The sequence below is a fragment of the Callorhinus ursinus genome, unplaced genomic scaffold (genome assembly GCF_003265705.2).
Source record: "Callorhinus ursinus isolate GAN/ISIS: 27379988/994484 unplaced genomic scaffold, GSC_fseal_2.0 scaffold1, whole genome shotgun sequence".
NCBI classification, from domain to species: domain Eukaryota; kingdom Metazoa; phylum Chordata; class Mammalia; order Carnivora; family Otariidae; genus Callorhinus; species Callorhinus ursinus.
In genome coordinates, this window is record NW_027397063.1 from 23,170,378 (window position 1) to 23,193,172 (window position 22,795).

Consider the following 22,795-nt stretch of genomic DNA (forward strand, 5'->3'; position numbering starts at 1 on the left):
ACACACACACACACACACACACACACACACACACACACACACACACATACCCCTTAGCTCTGCTAGCTCCTTCCTTTTTCCTTCTGGCCTTTTCCAATTTTCTCTTAAAAACATCCATATCCTTTTCTCTTTTCAGGGAGAGGAGATGATTGGACATCCAGTGAAGCCTGACACCCATGTTGCCTCTCTCCATTTTATGGTGGGGTTATCACAGCATTTTCTTTCTTTCTTTCTTTCTTTCTTTCTCTCTTTCTTTCTCTCTTTCTTTCTCTCTTTCTCTCTTTCTCTCTTTCTCTCTCTCTCTTTCTTTCTTTCTTTTTAAATTTTATTATGTTAACCACCATACATTACATCATTAGTTTTTGATGTAGTGTTCCATGATTCACTGTTTGTGTATAACACCCAGTGCTCCATGCAGAACGTACCCTCTTTAATACCCATCACCAGGCTAACCCATCCCCCCACCCCCTTCCCCTCTAGAACCCTCAGTTTGTTTCTTAGAGTCCATAGTCTCTCATGGTTCGTCTCCCCCTCCGATTCCCCCCTTTCATTTTTCTTTTCCTACTATCTTTTTTTTTAACATATAATATATTATTTGTTTCAGAGGTACAGGTCTGTGATTCAACAGTCTTACACAATTCACAGCACTCACCATAGCACATACCTTCCCCAATGTCTATCACCCAGCCACCCCATCCCTCCCACCCCCCACCACTCCAGCAACCCTCAGTTTACTTCCTGAGATTAAGAATTCGTCATATCAGTGAGATCATATGATACATGTCTTTCTCTGATTGACTTATTTCGCTCAGCATAATACCCTCCATTTCCATCCACGTTGTTGCAAATGGCAAGATTTCATTCCTTTTTTGTTTTAATTTTTTTTTAAAGATTTTATTTATTTATTCATGAGAGACAGAGGAGGAGAGAGAGAGAGAGGGAGAAGCAGAGGGAGAAGCAGGCTCCCAAGGAGCAGGGAGCCCGATGTGGGACTCAATCCCAGGACCCTGGGATCATGACCTGAGCTGAAGGCAGACGCTTAACCATCTGAGCCACCCAGGCGCCCAAGATTTCATTCCTTTTGATGGCTGCATAATATTCCATTATATATATATATATATATATGCAGACCACATCTTCTTTATCCATTCATCTGTCAATGGACATCTTGGCTCTTTCCATAGTTTGGCTGTTGTGGACATTGCTGCTATAAACTTTGGGGTGCACGTACCCCTTTGGATCCCTACATTTGTATCTGTGGGGTAAATACCCAGTAGTGTAATTGCTGGGTCATATGGAGGCTCTATTTTCAATTGTTTGAGGAACCTCCATACTGTTTTCCAGAGTGGCTGCACCAGCTTGCATTCCCACCAACAGTGTAGGAGGGTTCCCCTTTCTCCGCATCCCCGCCAACATCTGTCGTTTTCTGACTTGTTCATTTTAGACATTCTGACTGGTGTGAGGTGGTATCTCATTGAGGTTTTGATTTATCACAGCATTTTCTTAACAAAGGCTGTCTTCTCTCTCTTTCTAGGATTCTTGCACTGATTATAAAAAGAAAAATATCCCTAAGTTAGGTTATAAACAGAAATAAGTGCTCAGTTGCTATTAAAGATGGCTGGTTGACTAGGGAAAAAAATTATTAAAAATTCAGTTATAGAACAATATATATAATTAAACTACCTTTTTGGTAATAAAAAATCTACTCATAAGAATATCTGACAGCATTTATAGCAAATAGTTAATAGTAACTATCATCTTCAGAATGATATGTGGGACTTTCTCTTATTATTCATACTTCTAAATTGTGTAAAAATTTTATGATATGCATATATTAATTTTATGAGAAAATAACTTTTCATTTGAAAAATAAATCAGATTATACAGTGCAAATACAGTATGTATCTATATTTTGAGCAAATTATAAGACCCTGCTATTTTATTGTGTATATAATAAATACAGTCTCCATAGTAGGCACTTAACATACACGTTTACATTTGCTCCATGCCATCCTAAAATTAATATTCTTTTCCCATTTTATTAATTAAGAAATATAAAGTCAGAGCATTTAAGTAACTTGTCAAGTCACACGGCTAGTAAAGACTAAATCCAGGATTCAAATCAACATTTTGTTATTGTTGTTCAACATTATACGCACCTCTTTAAGAAAATTCACTTGGCTAGAAATAAAATATTTTTTTATGTGTGTGAATTTGGTAACTAAGAAGTATTTATTATTCAAATTATAGGAATATACTGTGGCTGAGGAAGGTAGTAATCAATTTAAGAAGTTTTAAGATCCAGGGTAAGTTATGTGAAATTTAATTTATTCAGTTCGTTGTGGCTTTTGATTGTGTCACATAGAAAACTCATCTTGCTATATACGCCACTGATTCAGCCCCAAGAAAATTTAATGCAATTAAATGTTACAGTAATTTTCTAATTTGCTGATTCCACAAACCCCAGTGGACTTTGTTAAACATCCATGAAAAGGTCGTTGGCATTACCAGGTTCTGCTGTGCTGCATGTTGTGCCCAGACTCCTTGTCCACACTGGAGAAGTTGTTGGTGAAGTGGGAGTGTTGAATGTATCAAGAAAGCGGACTTTATCATCCTATTGTTTGGAAGAAATTGACTCTTATCACCTTTCAGTTTATAATTTTCTGAGTGTTCAGAGGACAAATCATTAGGATCTAGAGCTAAAGAATTTTTTAAAACTGTAGTCAATAGGTCCCTACCTTCCAAGCTGGAGTTTCATTCTGGAATTCAGATTTAGTGGGGAGGTAAAGGCAGAACACAATCATATTAGCTCGCTCAAAAATTCACTTAGTTTCATTAAGTAACTAATATGTGCCAACCACTGTGTCAGTTGCTAGCCATACATGATTTTCCTTCTCAAGGAGACTATAGGAAAAACAGGTTAACAATTACAGCATACCTAGTATAAGGAAAATTACATCAGAGTCAGGAGTTGTTTCACTGAGACGTGACACTTGATTTGCAACCTAAAGATGAGCTAGTAATTATTCTGTAAACAAGTCCAACTAACAGCTGGGACAGAGGAACACCCCCCAAAGAAGGAGTCATTAGAAGAAATATCAGGAGTAGTTTGAAGAGCTGATGAGGAATGGAGTTAGTTGAAAGCAAATTCATGACGACATTTGAAGACTGTACAAAAAATTTAAAATTATGTCCAAAATGTATCCTCCCTTTTTTTCCACAATTAGGAAGAAAAAACAGACTGATTTTTGCCCTCACCCCAGTATAGCCATCTATTGATTGCCCAATTCTGATGATTCTTCAACATGTTTTTAAGATTTTTTTCAATCTTCATTATTAAGGTCCTATTCTGAGACATTATGCTCCTATGATCTAGCATAAAACTATCCTGACACTTGTCCATTCCTCTCCAAGTTCTGGCCCTTGTGATCTGAATATACATGATGAAAGAAAGGAACTAGCAAAGAAAGGAGGGGCAGGATAAGAAAAAAAGTAAAAAGCAAGATTCCAGGGGCAATAGGAAGAAATGGAGTATAGAACCGAAGTCAACAGATTTGTCTTATACAGAAGAAGTTCCTTGTTCTTTGGAATCGCTGGAAAACAGTTAAGAATGAGTTCAGAGGTATAGCCTCGTCAGTGTAATATGACATATAAGTTCCTAAAAATCATTAGCTGTTTTGTCCAGATTCTCCAGAAAAACAGAACCAGTAGAATCTCTTTCTTTCATCCATCTAATGAGAAAATGAGAGAGAGAGAGAGAGAGAGAGACTTTAAGTAATTGGCTTACATAATTATGGAGGCTGGCAAGTCCATAATTTGCAGGGCAGGTCAGTAGGCTGGAGATCTAGGGAAGAGTTGGCATTGCAATTTGAATCCGAAGACAGTCTGGAGGCTAAATTCCTTCTTCCTCCGAGAATCAGTCTGTTTTCTTCTAAGGCCTTCCCTCATTGACGCCCACTCACATTATGGAGGGTGGTTTTCTTTACTAAAAGTCTTGAGATTTAAATATTATTCTCGTATAAAATATACCTTTTACAGTAACATCCAGACTGGTGTTTGACAAATACCTGGATACTCTGGCTTAACCAAGTAGACACCCACCAGGATATCCAAAACGCATGCAGTCAAAATGACAGGAGTTATGGAAAAAGTGGAATTAGGAGGACCACATTCAAAACCTTCATCAGTGACACACACATAATTGGTGTGTGTGTGTGCATGCGTGTGTGTTTTAAATTGATGCCATGTTTATGAAATGCTAGCACAGTTTTATACATTCCTTAAATGGATAGGTAATATATAAATACTACAACAAAGATGACATTTCACTTGAAAAAACAGACATTTACTTTTGGAAGTAGGTATTGGAAGGATTGTAGTTTGTGAGTTACTAGAAGTGGTGGAAGAAGGATTAGCTACAGTTGGCCAGAAAGTAGCAATACCAGGTGTGGATGGGTGTGGTTTATAACACACTAGGGGACTGAGCTGGTAGATGTTTGTGAGTGCATTTTGTTTATTTCTGGACAGCTTAGTTCAATTTAGTTAAGCTTTCTGTGTTTACCTAGTGTTTCCCATGGATGAAAGCATGGCTAAACCAATATCAAATTTGAGTTGTGCTTAAATTGTTCCTTAATGTATCAATCATGTTGGAACAAATTCCCATTTTATTTTTTATTTTTTATTATTATTATTATTTAAAGTGGGAGAGGAAGAGAGAGAGAGGGAGGGACAGAGGGAGAGAGAGAATCTAAAGCAGACTCCATGCCCAGTGTGGAGCCCAATGCAGGGCTTGATCTCACAACCCTGAGATCATGACCTGAGTTGAAATCAAGAGTCAGACACTTAACTAACTGAGCCACCCAGGGGCCCCAAAACAAATTCCCATTTTAAAAACAGACCACAGGGTCTCGATTGACTTCAGCTCAGAATTATTTTCATGCCAAAGTGGACCAACGTGGGGTGGCCTGCCTTCAGCTCCTACACTGGAAATCCAGGGAGAAGCTTGGAAGGAATAGAAAGAATTTTACTCCTATCTAAAATCTACTCCCAGAATGTCATGGAGAAGAGATAATTCACTTGTTGCCTGATTGATAGTTTGTTAATACCACATTAAAATTCGGCAGCTCTGGCTTGGGAATGGAGGGTTTTGGTGTTGTGGGGAGTGAGGAAATCCTGTCAGAAGAAAGCTTTTCCTCTCTGAGCAGACTGCACTGAATTTTCTAGATGTTGTATTGCAATTACAGAGAGAGTTTTAGACCATGGGGTCTCCGCTAACACAATTGGGTGGGATGGGGAAAATCTAGGGTAGCATTCTAAAGAGAAGCTATGGAAAAGAGTAAAAGGAAGACATGTGGCATATGGCAAAATGAGGTTCCCGAACTAAAACCAGACAGGAGAGACATATGCAAAGACAAAAGCTAAAAAAAAAAAAGACAAATGTTATTTTTAAAAGTTTGCATAATTGGCTTTTCCAGGTATAATTATTATGTAAGTGTAACCAAAATAATCTATCATGATGAATAAACAAGTGTTGGTGAGGATGTGGAGAAAAAGGAAACCTCGCACCCTGTTAATGGGAATGCAAACTGGTGCAGCCGCTGTGGAAGACAGTATAGAGGTTCCTCAAAAAGTTAAAAATAGAGTTGGCCTACAATCTAGTAATCACACTACTGGGTACTTACCCAAAGAATACGAAAACGCTAATCTGAAGGGATATATGCACCCCTATGTTTATTGCAGCTTTATTTACAATAGCTGAACTATGGAAGTAGCTCAAGTGTCCACTGATGGATGAATGGGTAAAGAAGTGGTGTGTGTATATATATATATATATATAATGGAATATTATTCAGCTATCAGAAAGAATGAAATCTTGCCATTTGCAACAACACAGATGGAGCTAGAAAGTATAATGCTAAGCGAAATAAGCCAGTCAGAGAAAAACAAATACCATGATTTCACTCATATGTAGAATTTAAAAAAACAAAACTAACTAGCAAAGGAAACAAGAAGAGAGAGAGAGAGAGAGAGAGATAAACCAAAAAACAGTCTCTCTTTTTTTAAAAAATTTATTTGAGAGAGAGAGAAAACGAGCTGGGGGGGGCAGGAAGGGGAAGAGGGAGAGGGAGAAGGGGACTCCCTGCTAAGCAGGGAGCCCAATATGGGGTGATATTATGACCTGAGCTGAAGGCAAGGTTTAATTGACTGAGCCACCCAGGTGCCTCCCAAAAACAGACCTTTAACTATACAGAATAACCAGACGGGAAGGGAGGGGGGAAATGGGTGACAGAAGTAAAGGGGATTAAGAGTACACCAAGATCTTGGGACACCTGGGTGGTGCAGTCAGTTAAGCATCTCGGTTTCGGCTAAGGTCCTGACCTCAGGGTTGTAAGATCAAGTCCCAAGCCCCCAGTGGGGCTCCACTCTCAAGGCAGAGTCTGCTTGAGGATTCTCTCTCTCTCTCTCTCTCCCTTTCTCTCTCAAAACAACTGAATAAAATCTTAAAAGAAAAAGAGTACATTTAATTGGATGAGCACTGAGTAATATATGGAACTACTGAATCACTATATTGTACACCTGAAACTAATATAACACTGTATGTTAATTATACTGGGATTAAAATAATTAAAAACAAAACAAACAATACAAAATAACCTATCACGAGAATTACTTTTCTTTCTTCACTCAGGCTATACATCCACGTAGACTGATGTTCTGGCTCTAATCCTGGGAGGTAGAAAACCAGTCGTGTGCGTGGATACAAATACCCTTCTACACAAACTGAACCTTCACTGGAAAAAATGCCCACCACTGGATTTCAGGTGTACTCTTCCCTGTGAAAGAAATTAATTAGCAAGTAAGGGCAAGACTTACATGATTGAAGATCCTGGTGACCTTTTAAATCCTGACAATTTGCTCTTGTCTGGGTATTTCCAATGGCACGATCGCTATTAGTAACCTAGTAGAGTCATGTTTTATACTTTGTTCCTAGATTCTACCTGACATATTTCTCTTTAATTTCTAACCGAGAGAAGGCCCATAAAGAATGTCGTGAGAAAGGCAGCTCTCCTCCGAGACATGGTATTATAAGAAAAGGTCTGTTTTCGGGTCAGCTGCTCAGGTGGAATTACTCTCCAAGGGCAGCGCCAGTTCTCTGAGGGAAGGTACATCTTCCCAGCTGCCCTTCATGAGACTAATGAGATACACAGGTCTGCAAAGCCAGCCACCTCATGGACTCACCACCTAGTTTATCAAGAAGAAGTTGACTCTGGGAGCAACTACAAAAAGGAACTATTCTGATTTAGATGGTGTAGAAATGCAGGCGAGGGCTTCTCCCTCCTGTCTCATTGGATCGTTTTTCATGCTTTACCTCTGCTTCTCAGGGCCGATTCGTCTTTTTCCCTCCACATGCTAGCTTTAAGTGTTTCCAGTTCTAACTAGAACTTGTCTTTGAACCAAAAAGATTTACTTCTTTCTTGGTCCTACCCCACCCCATTTCTGTTTATTGTTTCCCTGCCTCTTACAGCTTTTCTCTTGATAATGGGAATGCTCCATCTATTTTCGTTGGTGCTCACCTCCTGCCTAGGAACCACTCTATCGGGAAATGAGGGGCAGAGTAGAAAGGGCGGGGATTTGACCGACAGGGATCCCACGGTGTGACCTTGGCACATTAATGGACTCCTTTACACAACAGGTGTCTTCTCTTTAAAATGCGATGTTAGGTTCAATTATCTCAGTGATGACCCCAGCCCTAATTTCCCTTGATCCCACAGGTTCCCGCAGTACTCAGTCGACCATGCAAGCTCGGTACTTGTGTGTTAGTTTTCTGTTACTGCTGTAACAAATCACCACAAATGCAATGGCCTAAAACAAGACAGGATGGATTATTTTACAGTACCATACAGAAGTCCAACATGATGTCACTGGGCTAAAGCAAGGCGCCAAGCAGGGCTGTGGGCCTTTCCTGAGACTTTAGGGGAGGATCTGTAGCCTTCCATTTTCCAGCTTTCGAGGGAAACTCTATCCGTTGGATCCTGCTCCTTTCCTCAATCCAAAGTCAGAAAAGAGCAGGTTAAGTCCCCCACTCTTTGTGTCTCTCTGAGCAACTGTAGCCAGAAAAGGTTCTCTACTTCCCAGAACTCATGTGATCAGATGGGGCATGTCTGGATAATTCAGGATAATCTGATGTGAATGTCTGTAAATTTAATCACTTCTGTAATATCCCTTTTGCCACATAGGCAGTTGATTGACAGGGTGTGGACATCTCGGGGGGACCATTATTCTGCCTACCACTTGTTACTGACTAACACAAGCACTTTATGTCTGGGAGCACCAGACCGACACAAAGTCATCAAATATTTCTGCCCCTTTTCTTGCTTTTCTTGTTTTAGACAGTTGGGAGTGACCCAACTCAGCCTCAAACTATTAATATCTGGGATAGACACCTCTGAAGCCATCACCACACTATCTTTTAGATTAGATCTTCCAAGAACCCCCATGCCTTCCTGGAACTGTTGTGAATCCCTACTTGGACTCATAGCTCGTGGCTAAATGTATTCCATCGATTGCCTCCTTCTGACTACCCTGTCAACATCCCCATTTAGCTTTCCATTATTGGTTTCTTCTCCTTCAATTTTTGGGTCACTTTAAGCAGCTGCTGTTCTCTGGTGACCTACTGTATACCCCTAATGAAGACAAATCTTGACACTTGAATTTTGGCTTCCTGCTCTGGTTTCTAAACTCTTGCTTAAAAAAGGCAATTCCTACCTTGCCCTCTAAACTCTCTCTCTTGAGAGTCCTGCATGAGCCATGCAGCCACTTATTTAATCCCTCCCAGTTGTCGTTATCTACAGGGCTAACTTCATGGATGATCGACCACTATGGTCACACAGGGCTCTGCACTAAGAATAGGACCCTGTGCTAAAGGTTTAATGCTGTGTGGTTACCATCTTGAAATTCTTCATAACTCTACCTTTGAATTTATAATCTGTTAGTAAAATCTGATGGAACAACCGAAGCATGCACTGGTGGCTTAGAGCCTCGATTCAATGTCATCTTGATTTCTGCTGCTTCTCTACCTCTCTGAGATGGGTTCTCTGCCACCTGCTTCCCCATCCCTGCCCAGTGACTTGTACCATCTTTCTCCCTTGGCAGAGCCTGGAAGTGGATAAAGAGAGAGCCAAACTCAGTGCCCCATTGCAGGATGGAGCCCTGGACACCTTTGAGGATCTGGGTTGCCCAGCCACTAATCCTGCCCAAGGAAGCATGTGCCCAGTCACTAATCATGCCCACAGAAACATGACTTTAAGCAAATTAAAACATGACATTAGCAAATAAAAAATAACCATGACAGCTACAGAAAGAGATTGCAAAAAAGAAAGAAAGAAAGAAAGAAAGAAAGAGAAAGAAAGAGAAAGAAAGAAAGAAAGAAAGAAAGAAAGAAAGAAAGAAAGAAAGAAAGAAAGAAAGGAAAAGGAAATTCTCCCTGCTTTTTGGCCATTGCATGTATTTTCATTTTGTATTGCGCCCTACAAATTATGTAGTTGGCCCTGGTACTTTAGTTCAAGATTTCTCAACTTCAGCACTTTCGACATTTTGAGCCAGATAATGATTAGCCATGAGTTACGATCCTCTGAGTTGTAGGGTGTTTAGAAGCATCCTTACCCCATACCCGCTAGAGGCAAATAGCACCTCCGCTCAATGTGGCAACCAAAAATGTCTCTAGACATTTCCAAATGCTCCCTGAAAGAGGGATGTGGGGTCCACCACAGTTGAAAATCACTGGTTTGGTTGCTAGAAATTAAATTCTTATTCTTGAGCTTCTGTTTGATAAAGGCATTGATATCTGTGCCCTAAATTTTAAATCAAACTACTCTTACTGTTTAATATCAAGTAAGATTGCAGGTTCTAAAATCCACCCTGGATTTTTAACCTGGTTTTAACCTTGATTAAGAGTATTACTGTGGGCAAGTTATATAATCTCTTACAGCCTAGTTTTCTGACCATAATTAAAATAATAATAATAACAGTATCTACAGCAAAAGGTTGTTGTGAGAATTAAATGACATGATGTATGTAAAATTCTCAGCACAGTGTCTTGGATTGGCAGATACTGAGTGCCAACACCAATAAACGGTATTATTATTATCATAGCCAAATCCATCACTCCAAAAAACTACAGTGTTTGTTGCTTGGAAGTAAACTTTTTCTATTACGGATTTTCATTCACCTGTTCATTTTTTAGCATAATCACCACTAGTTTTGCTCTTAGAAAATATCAGTTTTCTTGGCCTATTGTTCTACAGTAATATCAGAGTCTTTCCTAGAGGTCACAGGGTCCTGATCCTAGAAGCCAACATAGTTGTAACATTCCTTTCCTGCAGGGCAGCCCAAATGCCGTCTCTTTCCCTTTTATTCCACTGAAACCTCTTCCAGAATTTGTTTACAGCATGAGAACTGACTGAAATTCTCTGGTCATTTTCAGAGCAGAAACTGGTTGAGTCCAGTTTAGGAGGGGTCTTTCTAGTTCATCCGGCTGACTCTTCTGGTTGTAGCAGGGACTCACTTGAATGCCCTACCCCCAAGAAAGGCCTCTTTCATTAGATAACAATTCAAAACATACAGAAGCAAATGGCTATTATTAAAAAAAGAAATCCTGATTTCCTCAAATGAATAATAAATAATTCCCAATAAAGATCATGATGACAGAGACACCTTGGTGGCTCAGTCGGTTAAGTGTCTGCCTTCAGCTCAGGTCATGATCCCAGGGTCCTGGGATCGAGTCCCACATTGGGCTCCTTGCTTGGTGAGGAGGAGCCTGCTTCTCCCTCTGCCTGCCACTCCTCTGCTTGTGCTCTCTCTCTCTCTCTGTGACAAATAAATAAATAAAATCTTTAAAAAAAATCATGATGACAAAGCATATGCGATGACTTCAGAAAGAACCTGTGAGGATGTATCACAAGAAAAATCCTTTTACAAATTACAACATTTACAGAGGTGCAGAAAGTCAAAACTAACAGTGACTTAAAGTAACATTTCTCAAATACAGCTACTGTAACAGCACATTTCTATAAAAGTGAATATTTGGATTAAATATAGATAGCATTGTCTTTACACACACACACACGCACGCACACACACGTGCACTGTAATCTGGAATCACTGAATAAAGCACCATTATTTAGAGCAATAAAAGCTTCGATTCCTTTTCTTTCCTTTTTTAGTCAAATATTAAGCTAGAACTTATTCAGGCCAATCAAAGACTGGAAGTTATTCAGACTGACTGAGTCAGTCATTTAGGGGAATACCTTAAAGCAATCGCTTATTCTCAAGTTCTATGCACATTTTTTCAACAAACTGAAGTTTTAAACAAAGTTCTCAATGAAACAAACAGATTTGGCTAATCACTAAATCTACTGATTGGTTTACTATCATATTCATAGAAAGAGCAGGATTTTGTTCAATATGTTGGCACTTTGATTCGCTAAAGTTTGTAAGTCCACTGCTCTCTGCACATGTCCCATTAACACACTTACCAGTTTGTATTCTAATTATGTGATCAATGGCCATCTGCCACACTAGACTGTCACTCCTTTATGCCAAAGTACCTGGCATAAGTTAGGCTTCAAAACATATTCACTGACTTACGAATTATCTATGCTTCAACAATTTACAACTGGTTGATTTTTAATATACAAATGTAAATAGTAGAAGAAAAAGATGGAAAAATCAAAAGGCTGTATATAAGATGCATACCTGTTATTTTGAAAATTGCTTACAAATTCTTATTTGAGATGAGGACATATGGTTCAGATTATTTAAAAAAGCACTAGTACTGAATACAGACTTTTTTTTTAAGGAGCAAAGGGGGAAATTTCATCATGACCCCAAAAAAGCTGGAATTAAACTGAAACATGCTATTTACCTGATGTCAAAGAATGAGCCTAAATCTTAAAAATTAAAATGTAAAATTAGAAACCTCTCCTTATTAGAAAAAAAATTGTAGTGATCTTCGTTGTATTTTGGGTAAGAACTTTTTCAAAACAGATGATGTTCCCTTCATAACCTAAAATGTTTCATGCATATTCATTTAGATTCCTAAGAGGATCTCATTATCTCATCCAAAAAAGATTTAATGATCCTTAATGGTTTCCGATGACACTTTGTCTTTGTCCCTTTCTCAACTGTGCAGATGACTTTAAGCATACAAATGTTTCTGCTCATGTTTTGACCTCTAAAGTCTTTTGTATGATCACAGGATTGAAAAGAAATCATTCTTCCTACACTGTCATGAATTCTATATTCTTCTTTTACACATGGTAAAAAGTTTCCTTTATATATTTGTACCAGACTTTTAGAATAAAAAAAAAAAGCAAAATAAAACAGGGGCACTTGTTGAGTCATAGAGGACAAGAAGGTACTGATGGTGAAGAACCCTCTACGCCTTTATAAGGATTTGGTGCCTGTTCCTAAAAACAATGGGAAATCATGGAAAAGTCATTTGAAATGAGTAAAAACAAATCTGGGTTCAAATACAACTTCACTTTCACACAGTTCCCTCAGCTCTACAACAGACATAATAAGTGACTGCTTCATTAGATTATGATGAGAATAAAGCGAATGTAAATGATTTAGTACAGTACCTGACACCGAATTGAAACACACCTATAATACATCCAGTTCAACAGTTTCTTTAGAAGTGCATATTATATAAAAATGAACCATTGATGGTTGAAGAGGGTCTGGAGTGGGAAGAGGGCAATGACTGCATTCTCCCTCCTGTTTCGTTTCATTGCAATACAGAGTCCATCCTGGTCTGGTTTTAAGATGAAAACAAGCTCTCTCCTTCCAAGGCCCATATCCTCTGCTATTGGATGGTGGGTAGGGAGAGGGCAGAGAGCTGTCAGCTTGCATTCCTGGGCATCTGTCTGTATTGGGATGGCATTCCTGGTCTCGCCCTGGCTCTGTTTTCATCTGCCTCTGGTGGGCTCTACCAGCATGGTGGCCTCATGTAGACTGTGGGTGGCTTTTTGGGGATGCTTCATCTTCATTTCAATCCCATCGCAAATTGGTTATTCCCTCAGAGAAAGGCAACCACGTCTCTGTGTGACCCTACAACAGTCTGTCTACCCCCAAGCCTTCCATGGATATTACGTTGCTTTGTTCTCTGCCACCAAGAGAATTCAAAAGTTTTTGCGTCCTTCTTTATCCACTATGCTCCTTCCTGTAGAAACATGTCAGCTGTTAAATCTTTTTAAGAAACCCCATGTGGGAGAGGCATTCTTTTCTTCCCAAGCACTCTGCACCAAGTTACAAACAATAGGGGAAAAACTTCCCTGTAACCCTCCTGGCTGTGAGCTCTTTGGGTGAGATGTATGGATCATATTCTAAGTTCACACACACACAGACACACACACACACACACACACACACACGTACACACACACTGAACTCCAAGGAAAGCTACCAAACTTGCTCAAGAACTTCTTCATCCTGTTCCTCCACGCTGTAACTTGAGTGGGCTTGCAGACTGCAAGATCCAGCCTGGGGCCCAGAGTCACTAAACACTCTTAGCGATTCTCTCTGAGCATAACTTCCCCTGACTAGGGGAAGTATAGGGGTCGTCGGGGTCAGAGAGGTTAGATACTTTCACCTGAACGGTTTGGTCCCCTCAAAGCAGATGTTCCTGGGCTATGGGTCTTCTCCCTGCAGCCCCACTCCCCTGGTGCCTCCTTATCTAACAGAGGAGGGTTCGATGGTAAGAAGAGCAGGGCCAGTTCTGCCTTATTTTGATGAAAATATGAAGGATTCCTCCCCATCATTTTGGAAGGAACTGAGCCACTTCTTCACCTGGAACTAGAATAATCTAGGGTGTGGAGCAAAGACAAAGAAGCTGTCATTTGTACACTGGAATATAACAGACAGGAGTAGGTTGAATGTTTTGAGCTAAAGCAGTGGCTCACATCAGAATTAGGGTGAAAAACAAGTAACTAAAGGGGAGCTGGGAGCATACTGCCTTAATAATCTGTACCAGTTACTTGTGTGGGCTGTCAATACCTATTTTTTCCAAGGCTGCCCCATTTTGTGTACAGTATAACAAAGCCATTTTCGAGTTGAGGAATATCACCAAAATCATATGCAACATTTTATTCCCTTTTGCATCATGAAGACATGGATTTCATGTCACAGACGGGACTTTCTTCATCACTTCCTTGGCTTTGTTTGGGGAATCCTGCTGGTTACTCATTTAATTGTTGGCATGGCTCCCGCTGAATGCTAGTGCTGTGGCAATGGTAGCATCTTACAAGTTTTTCTGCTAGAATTGCGTTGTTGTTAGGAACGGAAGCAAAATGAAAGCTGATATATTTTTTAAAATATACTTATATAATCGCACTCCAATCTCCCTTTTTTTACTTCATCCTTACTTGGGGCCTTTATTATTTAACTTATTAATATCTCTACTTGGTGATTTGAAACTGTCACTGGCAAACCATGTATTTACAGTTGCAAGCAGTCAGGGAAAGTTACATTTTGTATTATCCTTAGGCATTATAAATTCCTGAGTGTTATGCAAAGCATTACTAGAATGATTTGCACAACAGGGGGTTCAGTTTTTAATAAAAGTGACTCTTATTTTTAATTATAGCAATTAAGATCTTCTCATTGGCAGGAAGACTACTGCTTTGCAGTCTTGAGGTTTTGCTTCTGTGATTCCACCGGCTGTAGAACTGTTTTTATCTAGATGGGCTCAGATTCTTATCATATCATAGGAGAAGGAAAGAAAAGGCAGCAATGCATAAGGAATGAGTATGTATCTCTGTGGACGATACTTGGTTGAAAATATTTTGTCACCATAACATATTGTGAATGGATATTACACTTCAGCTTGGGAACATGCTTGAACAATATGTTTTAAACAAATGACACGTTCATTTTCTCACCCTCTATATGTGATCCTCTTAAAGAAGAAAACTCATACAGGAATTAAAACTGCCAAAATGCCAAGTCTGTGACAGTTCTATTTCTGTGGGAGACCTAATTAAACCTGAAATTTTCCAATATTTTTACTGACATCATTTATGCTGTAATTAACACTTTACTGGTAAAGATGGTTGTTTTCCGATGAAGTGTTTCATCTTGTTGTGGTTAAAACTACAAAACTGCAAGAATAGAACCATAATTACGAAAATTTCCTAGCCACAAGTTTGCACATGAGACTGCTCTACACCTGAGCAACAACAAAAGGTAATTAAATGCAGACGAGGATGAGATTGCAGAATCACAGAGCACTGCCTGGTGTTTCTATCTTTCTCGTATATTTTAACAATATTCACAATTTGGCCAGCTATTTTGATGATAGCATTATTATAAACCTATAAAAATGTATATTTTGAGCAGACGGCACGGCAAACTACAACAGTGTAAATGATAAAGAGTCAGAAAACTATATATAAATATTATGATGACACCTGGAAGTCTGTACAATTTATATAAAGTAGCATAACATTTGGAAACGTATGAATCTGTAGTCTGACACACACACACACACACACACACACACATCCTCTTGGATAAAAGTGTTAGGCTAGATTAGATAATATTACAAGGACCCAATAGGTAAATAAACGTATTTCTTAATATTGCAATATTTGCAGTATGTATTTCTAAATTTCCATATTTCACCCAAATCTGTTTAAATAAAAAATATAATAAAGAATAAGAGCTCCACTTTCAGTAGTTTTCTTTTAAGTGGAACAAGGTTGGAATAAATGAAAAAAAACCTGATAGTTCCACCTTATCGGTCATCATAAAAAATGAGGAGAAAAAAAGACATAGCTGTTAAAGAATGATCTGATCGGTTATATTGATGGGCAGAGATAAAAGTGCTGAGAACCGTACCTCAAGTTGGCACAGCCCACTGAAAGCAAATTTGCTGTGAATGATGATAATTTGTACTGAAAGAAATTAGTGCCAATTTGATTAGGAATTGCCCTTCTGTTCAGATTTCAGTGGCTAATGTATCCTGTCGTGGTTACAGCTTTATCGAGGATATAGGAGTGAAACAAAAATGATTCAGAGAGGAAAGAATGATTATAGGGCACATTCTACCCTGATTTTTTTTTTTCTGGCCACAAAAAGGAACACAAAAGAGATGATATTTATTTCATCTTTCAGGAAGAACTATACATTTTCTCTACCTTCAGGGCATTATGATAATTTATCCTAAGCTTGAATGATGCATGAAATGAAAAGATTTCCAGCTCCTTATTCCTCTTCATCTTATAAGTTAAGAATAAGTGATCTTCCATTTTTTAAATAAATAACTTTTATACAGAACATACTCTGATTTGTAAAGTGCTTTCACAATTTTTATTTTACTTAATTTTCACAACAATTAAAACAAAGTCACAGGAACATTAACAGAATCTGGGTCCTCACGACAAGTATACTTTACCTTATGTACCTTAGAGGGGAACTGAACCACCATGGCAGCTCTAACCAGCTCTCCTTCCATCAGTAAATCTGTACAGTTCTTCTAAACTTCTGAAGAGATTCTATAAATAGATCATACTCAGTATTTTCTTAACCATTACATGTCTGAGGTATTAAGAAAGTGTCAGCTCTCCCTTCATTATTATTAGATGACAGAGTTCACATCCCTTCTCCCTTGAGTTTCCAAGTATAATTTGTGCATATTCCATTGAAACCTATCAATCTTCAATTTGTGATATAAATCAACTTAGAAATTAATTAAGCATCACCTTTGTAAAAAATATTGGGCAAGATGGGCAAAGCTGAGATGATAGGGAAGAGGAAATAAAGAATATCTTTTTTCTTTTTTTACAAGAGAACAAATCTACACCTTTATTTACTTTTCATTAAATTTAAATCCTTGAGGGGTCCAGCATCACACGGATTCTGTGGCCAATGGCTTTAGCAGGAAGGTTGCTTTGAAATTTGGCACGGACCATGCCACTGTTTCCATGAGTACGAGTTACTTTTCCCCAGATTACTCTGGTTTTGTTTGGTTTGCCACCAGGAGTCACTGTGTTGTTCTTTGCTTTGTACACATAAGCACATCTCTTGCCTGGATAGAATTCCGTTTCATCTCGAGCATAAACACCTTTGATTTTAAGAAGAGCTGTGTGTTCCCTCTGGTTCCGGAGACCCTGCTTATAGCCAGCAAAAATGGCCTTGGACCACAGCCTTCCAGACATTATTTGGCGTTATAGGAGTCCTCTTCCCAGCAGGCCTCCACAGACTCCAAGATGGCGGAAAAAGAAAGCAAATAAAGAATATCTTAACCTGAGCATTTATAAGACTCACTTTCTCCATTTATGTCTCTCAAATACCATCTTTCCAGAGAAGACTTCATTCCCCACTCTAAATAACTTAGAGCCACACACACAACAACTTACACACCATACCATATACTCATCCCTGTTTTATTTTCCTTTAGGGCAATTATCACAACCCATGTTTTATTAGTACTTGTTTGCTTATTTTGTCTCTAATAGAATGTTATCTTGATAGGGTCAACCATGTTGCCATAGATCTAAATAATGCCTGGCACCTGTTACAATAACTAACACCTAAAGAGTTCTTGATACCTCATTCATTGATTAATTTTGTGATGAAATAGATACTACTAGCTTCTCCACTTCAGATTTGAGAAACCTGAGCACAAAGTGGTTAAGTACTTTGTCTAAGATCATGCAACTAGACCTGGTAGAGCTGCAATCTGAACCCAAAAAGTGTGGCCCCAGAGTCTATGCTTTAACCACGGTGTTGGAGATCCTTAAGTTATATGTTTGGATTAATAAATTGATTAATAAAATTTTATTATTAATTCTTGAGAAGAAAATAGACTTTATTGAAAAATGTGTCTGACTACATTTCACCCATGGCCTTAGCCCAAAATCAATTAATTTGGAACCTAAAAAGAGATGGGCATTTATTCAGGCCTTTCGTTTAAAATTCCCCTAAGCCACCCGGTCAAGAAACTTTATCGTTGGGGAGAGTATGCGTGTGTGTGTGTGTGTGTGTGTGTGTGTGTGTGTGTGTGTGTGTGTGTGTGTGTATTCCTGTACAGACTTACCTAATCTTTTATAAAATGAGACCTGCTATTAGCCAACTTGCTAATTAGGGTCATGTTTACCCTGCCAGAAAAACAAAGCATCTATTTGATTATTTAGAATTATTACTTCCATGGTAAGATTCCAAGCACTTGAATTTCAGAACTGAGCCAATTATCTTCTAGGTCTCAGCCAGCATTCCACTCCTAGTCAGGGCAGAAATTGAGAGCTTGCCTTAAGTTACTAGGTTTTCTTTAGCTGACATGATCCGTTGTCACAATAGACCTACTGTTAGCATCCAAAGACTTGGCAATGAGTTCTCCCCCTTTGCCTGGAGTTCATAGTTCAGTAATAGCAGGTATATGATATATGTTCCAACTTATGCAGGTTTAAAATAAAAAACACATTGTTATATGTATTTGTAAAAAAATGTGATGACTACCTCTGTCTCCTCTAACTAGGTGCAGTTTTAAAATGTACTTTTTTTTTGTTTTTTTTTTTTTTTTTTATCTATGAGTCTAAGCTTTTAGGTGAATCTCATTTCCAAAAGTTGCTTATCTTTTGTTGCTCTGCCTGATCCCTCTGAAGCTGGAGTCTGTGTGGTGTACTTTTGTAGGCTTCAGCTCTGATCTGCTCTGCAGCCTGGAACAAGATGAAAAATGAACTGCAAAATCTTTGAGAGTCAGGGCTACCTGCAGTTTTATTTACTCGATTTATAGCTCTAACGCAAAGGAAGGTCTTAAGGATTGCAGTAATAAATAACATTCATTTTTAATAAAAATAAACAGAACATGCCAGTCCCTTCCAAAGTCTTACCCTGCACATTATCTCAGTAACATGAATTCCTGATGTTGATATTTTACTATTTGGAGTGTTCAGTCTATGGAAGCTCTGATACATTTAAAAAGTAAAAATGTTTTAATATTTACTATGGGATTATTTATTTATTTTAGAACAAAGTGCCCACTGCCCATGTCCTTAGGTAAAGGGAAAATTTATTTTCAGTATGAATAAATCATATGGACTTAATTTGTACTATATTTTAGCAGTAACAATATGACTCCATTTTAAGCTATATACAAAGCAGAAATACATTTGCCAAGTTATAAGCATACTCTTCACATCCAAACCAGTTCTTTAATGTAATACTTAATAAAAAGGCTGAATAGCATCTGGTTTAGTGCATGACATTTCATAGGTTCCAAACATACATCTCTGAATTGGCTGAAAACACAAAATATACAGAGACTTTTTTTGAATGATAGTTGATTTCCTGTCACTGAGGGAACACTTAATCTAGAGTGAAGTTTTTCTAGTGCATTCCTCCCTTGACTTACACAAACAACATCTATTAGTAGTAATGCAAACATACACAACACACTCCAAAAAAGAATGGGAAAAAGTACTAAAAGAGTAAAAAAAAAATAAAAAATATTTTAAATATCTTTAAGTTGTTTGTTTGTTTGCTTTAATTAAACACAGCACTTGCTCAGTTAAAGTAAGTACTGAGTGTAATCCATTCCTGGTCTTATCCCAGGTTTAATGAATAGGGTACCAATGAGATCAAAGAAATCCAAATTCCCCTCTCAAAACAAAGCCACATCCATTGTCCTGACCCCAGTAAAGGGTGTCATAAAGGTGATGGGTATGGATTCAGAAATCTCATCTTCAGTAATGAAAGCCTAGACCAGAAACACAGAAGCTTCCAACTACCACCTTAGTGCAAGTAAAATAACTATAGTCCCTGGAATCTCTTCCATAAGAAATAATTAAACTTTCACTTTTGGCAGGGGGGCTACTTGTGATTTTCTGTTTTCCCACAGTAGTTAGTAGGTAACACTAAGTATTAACATCTAACATATTTGAGCCTTTACTACATGCTAGGCACTGTTCTAAGAGACACATATTAGCTTTGGTCCTCACAAAAACCTTATGAGAACATGGGAAGAGGGATTCAGAAAAAATCACCAGCTCCTGTCCAATGTTCAGTATCCTTCCTTGCATCACTTGACCCCATGCTTTCCTCCTCTGGCTTTGTTAATATACTCCTGAAGCCCACAGATTGGTTCCTGGACAGAGGTAAACACACAACCACCTTTCCTGGGGAGGCAGCACCTCACTGTAGTTTTGACATCATGTCCCCAAATGTAACTGATTTGTTAACAGGACCTGAGGGCTCTGTGAGTTGGAGGACTGAGAGAGAGAGAGAGAGGGAGAGAGGGAGGGAGGGAAGGAACACCCTTCCATTTAACATCAGATGTGCTCTATCTAATCCCACTTAATTCCAAAGCTAGATGATCAGCTGCCTCCAACCAAGTCCTTTTCTCCTTTGCCTGGCACACCCAGACCAACTTTCTCCTGGCCCTGAACTCAGCTAAATCTGTTTCCTCTCAGGCCTGACCCCATCTCAAGGCATCTGCCCTAATAAGAGAGAAGTCAGAGTGTTGCCTGAGAGATAAAACTGAGAAAGAAATGAAGAAAGTTACCAGTGAGCCCTCTCTAAAGAGCAGAGCAGCTCTTAAGTGAAGGCAAAAGAAGCCAGAGTTGAAGAGTGATCACCCATCAAATCAAAAACTATCCCTGCTGCTCTACCCACAGCCCCAGCCACAACTCTGGCCCCAGCTGGGTCAGTCAATGTGACTGCCGTTGGCTCAAAGGTGGCTGAAGAAAAGATTCCTGGTGAGGAAGAATCCTGATGGCTGGAAGCTGAGGAAGCCAGAGAGAAGGAACAGGAACTGCAGAGGCAAGCAGAAGAGAGAGAACAAAGCAGCAGGAGATGGAATACATTCAGAAACAGAAAGAAGTTCATGTTCCTGAAGAAGAGAAAATTACAATGAATAAGAGAGGCATTTCCAGAGAGAAGAAGAAGAGCACATGGAGATAAAGAAAAAAACCTGACATAATATGGAAAGAACTAGAATTAAAGCTATAGATTAGAAAGAAAGCTGCTGACCCAGGAAATGGAGGTATAACTTGGTAAATATTTGTCCAGTGAGAAATAACTAAGGAAATGATTATCTAGTGCTATATATACAATGACCAAAAACTTAGTAACTTAAAACAATGTAATATTATCTCCTCCAGTTCCAGGATCTTACTGTTGGTGATACCATGAATATATTTGTCCTCAGATTTCTTCTATCTTGTAGAAGCTACTGTATCAACCATTTGTGTGTGTGTGTGTGTGTGTTCTCATCACCAAAGCTATAATACAGGAAGTATTGATTTTGTCATTTGAAAGGGTAATATACCCTCCACAGAAATGATAACTTGCCACTTATTATGAAATCTGACCTCTGTGGTATAGGAGTGAAACTTCTGAAGATCAATGTCATATCTTGGGGTGGGGGGAACACCATTTAAAACTAAAATTGATGAAGATCATTCTGTCTTATAATTCTCTCCTGTGCCATTTCCAGTTACTGGTGGAGAAATTAAGAAATGAAAGATCAACAGTTTTGTTTCTTCTCTGAGAAACAGTGACCCATGAGATCTTTTAGTTTAGCAGAGCAAAACAGTGAATCTATGGCTATATATGGTGGTATAGTTAAAGAACTTTGCACAATTAAATTGAGATAGATCTCAGAGAAGAAGGTTGGGAGATTTAAGGATGAGGCCAAATACTTGGGCAGAATCAAAACAAAGGTGATCTACCATATCTGCATTCATGCAAAGAAGTGATAATAGCCCAGAGGATAAGATGGAAATAAAATGGAGTGGATTCGAAGTCACAACCTGGAGTCTAAGGGGTCCTTGTGACCAGGAACCTCTAGAAATCACATATATTTAGGAAGCGCCTTCGCACGGTCCTAGGACAGTGGGTCCAGCTCATTTTCTTCATGTTTCATAGGATAAAATGACTTTAAGTGATATCTAGGTTACCATTCTATGTTATAAGCTTTTTTTTAATATTTTATTTATTTATTTGTTTGAGAGAGAGAATGAGATAGAGACAGCATGAGAGAGGGGAGGGTCAGAGGGAGAAGCAGACTCCCTGCTCAGCAGGGAGCCCGATGTGGGACTCGATCCCAGGACTCCAGGATCATGACCTGAGCCGAAGGCAGTCGCTTAACCAACTGAGCCACCCAGGCGCCCTGTTATAAGCTTCTTGACGAGTTACTTCACTCTAGAAAATTTTAACTAAGTTGGGATATCGTTGTCTTATTGGGAATCATATTTTAGACATTCTGTGCTACTTTCTGGTTTACACGTGCTTTTTTTTTTTTTGTCACTATCCTACATGTCAAAACTTCAAGTATTTACGTGGCCAAAACCACTTAATGAAGGTAGCTCCTCAATTGGACTTCAACTCATATGTTCTGTATCCTGTGTCTCATTGCAATGGCTAGTGAGTAAACTGAAGAATTTTCTGGAATATGATTAGTATAAATACAACTATCTAGTAGATACTATATCTAATATAGACTTTGATAAATGTTATCCACTGGACAGCATGATGCCTTATTAAAAATATATGAAGCAAATGAATCCCAAATTAGTTCACATTATACCATATTTTTCAATGTTCATTATTCAGCAGATATTTTAAAAAGTGAATATTAAATATGAATTTCAACAGATTTGGTGTTGGCATCTGTACTTCCTACAAGAGGGAATAAAACTTTCAGGGAACTCAAATAAAACATGTAGAAAATCACATTTATTAAAAGAGATGTGGAATGGTCAAAAGAGAAAGATTTTTAAATTATCCAATAATCAAC

The 22,795-nt window shown here is 38.6% G+C and overlaps 1 pseudogene; it reads right to left on the reverse strand.

Moving 5' to 3' along the window:
• Window positions 1-16,845: 16,845 nt before the first annotated feature.
• On the reverse strand, window positions 16,846-17,251 carry LOC141373623 (large ribosomal subunit protein eL33 pseudogene; annotated as a pseudogene).
• Window positions 17,252-22,795: the final 5,544 nt, after the last annotated feature.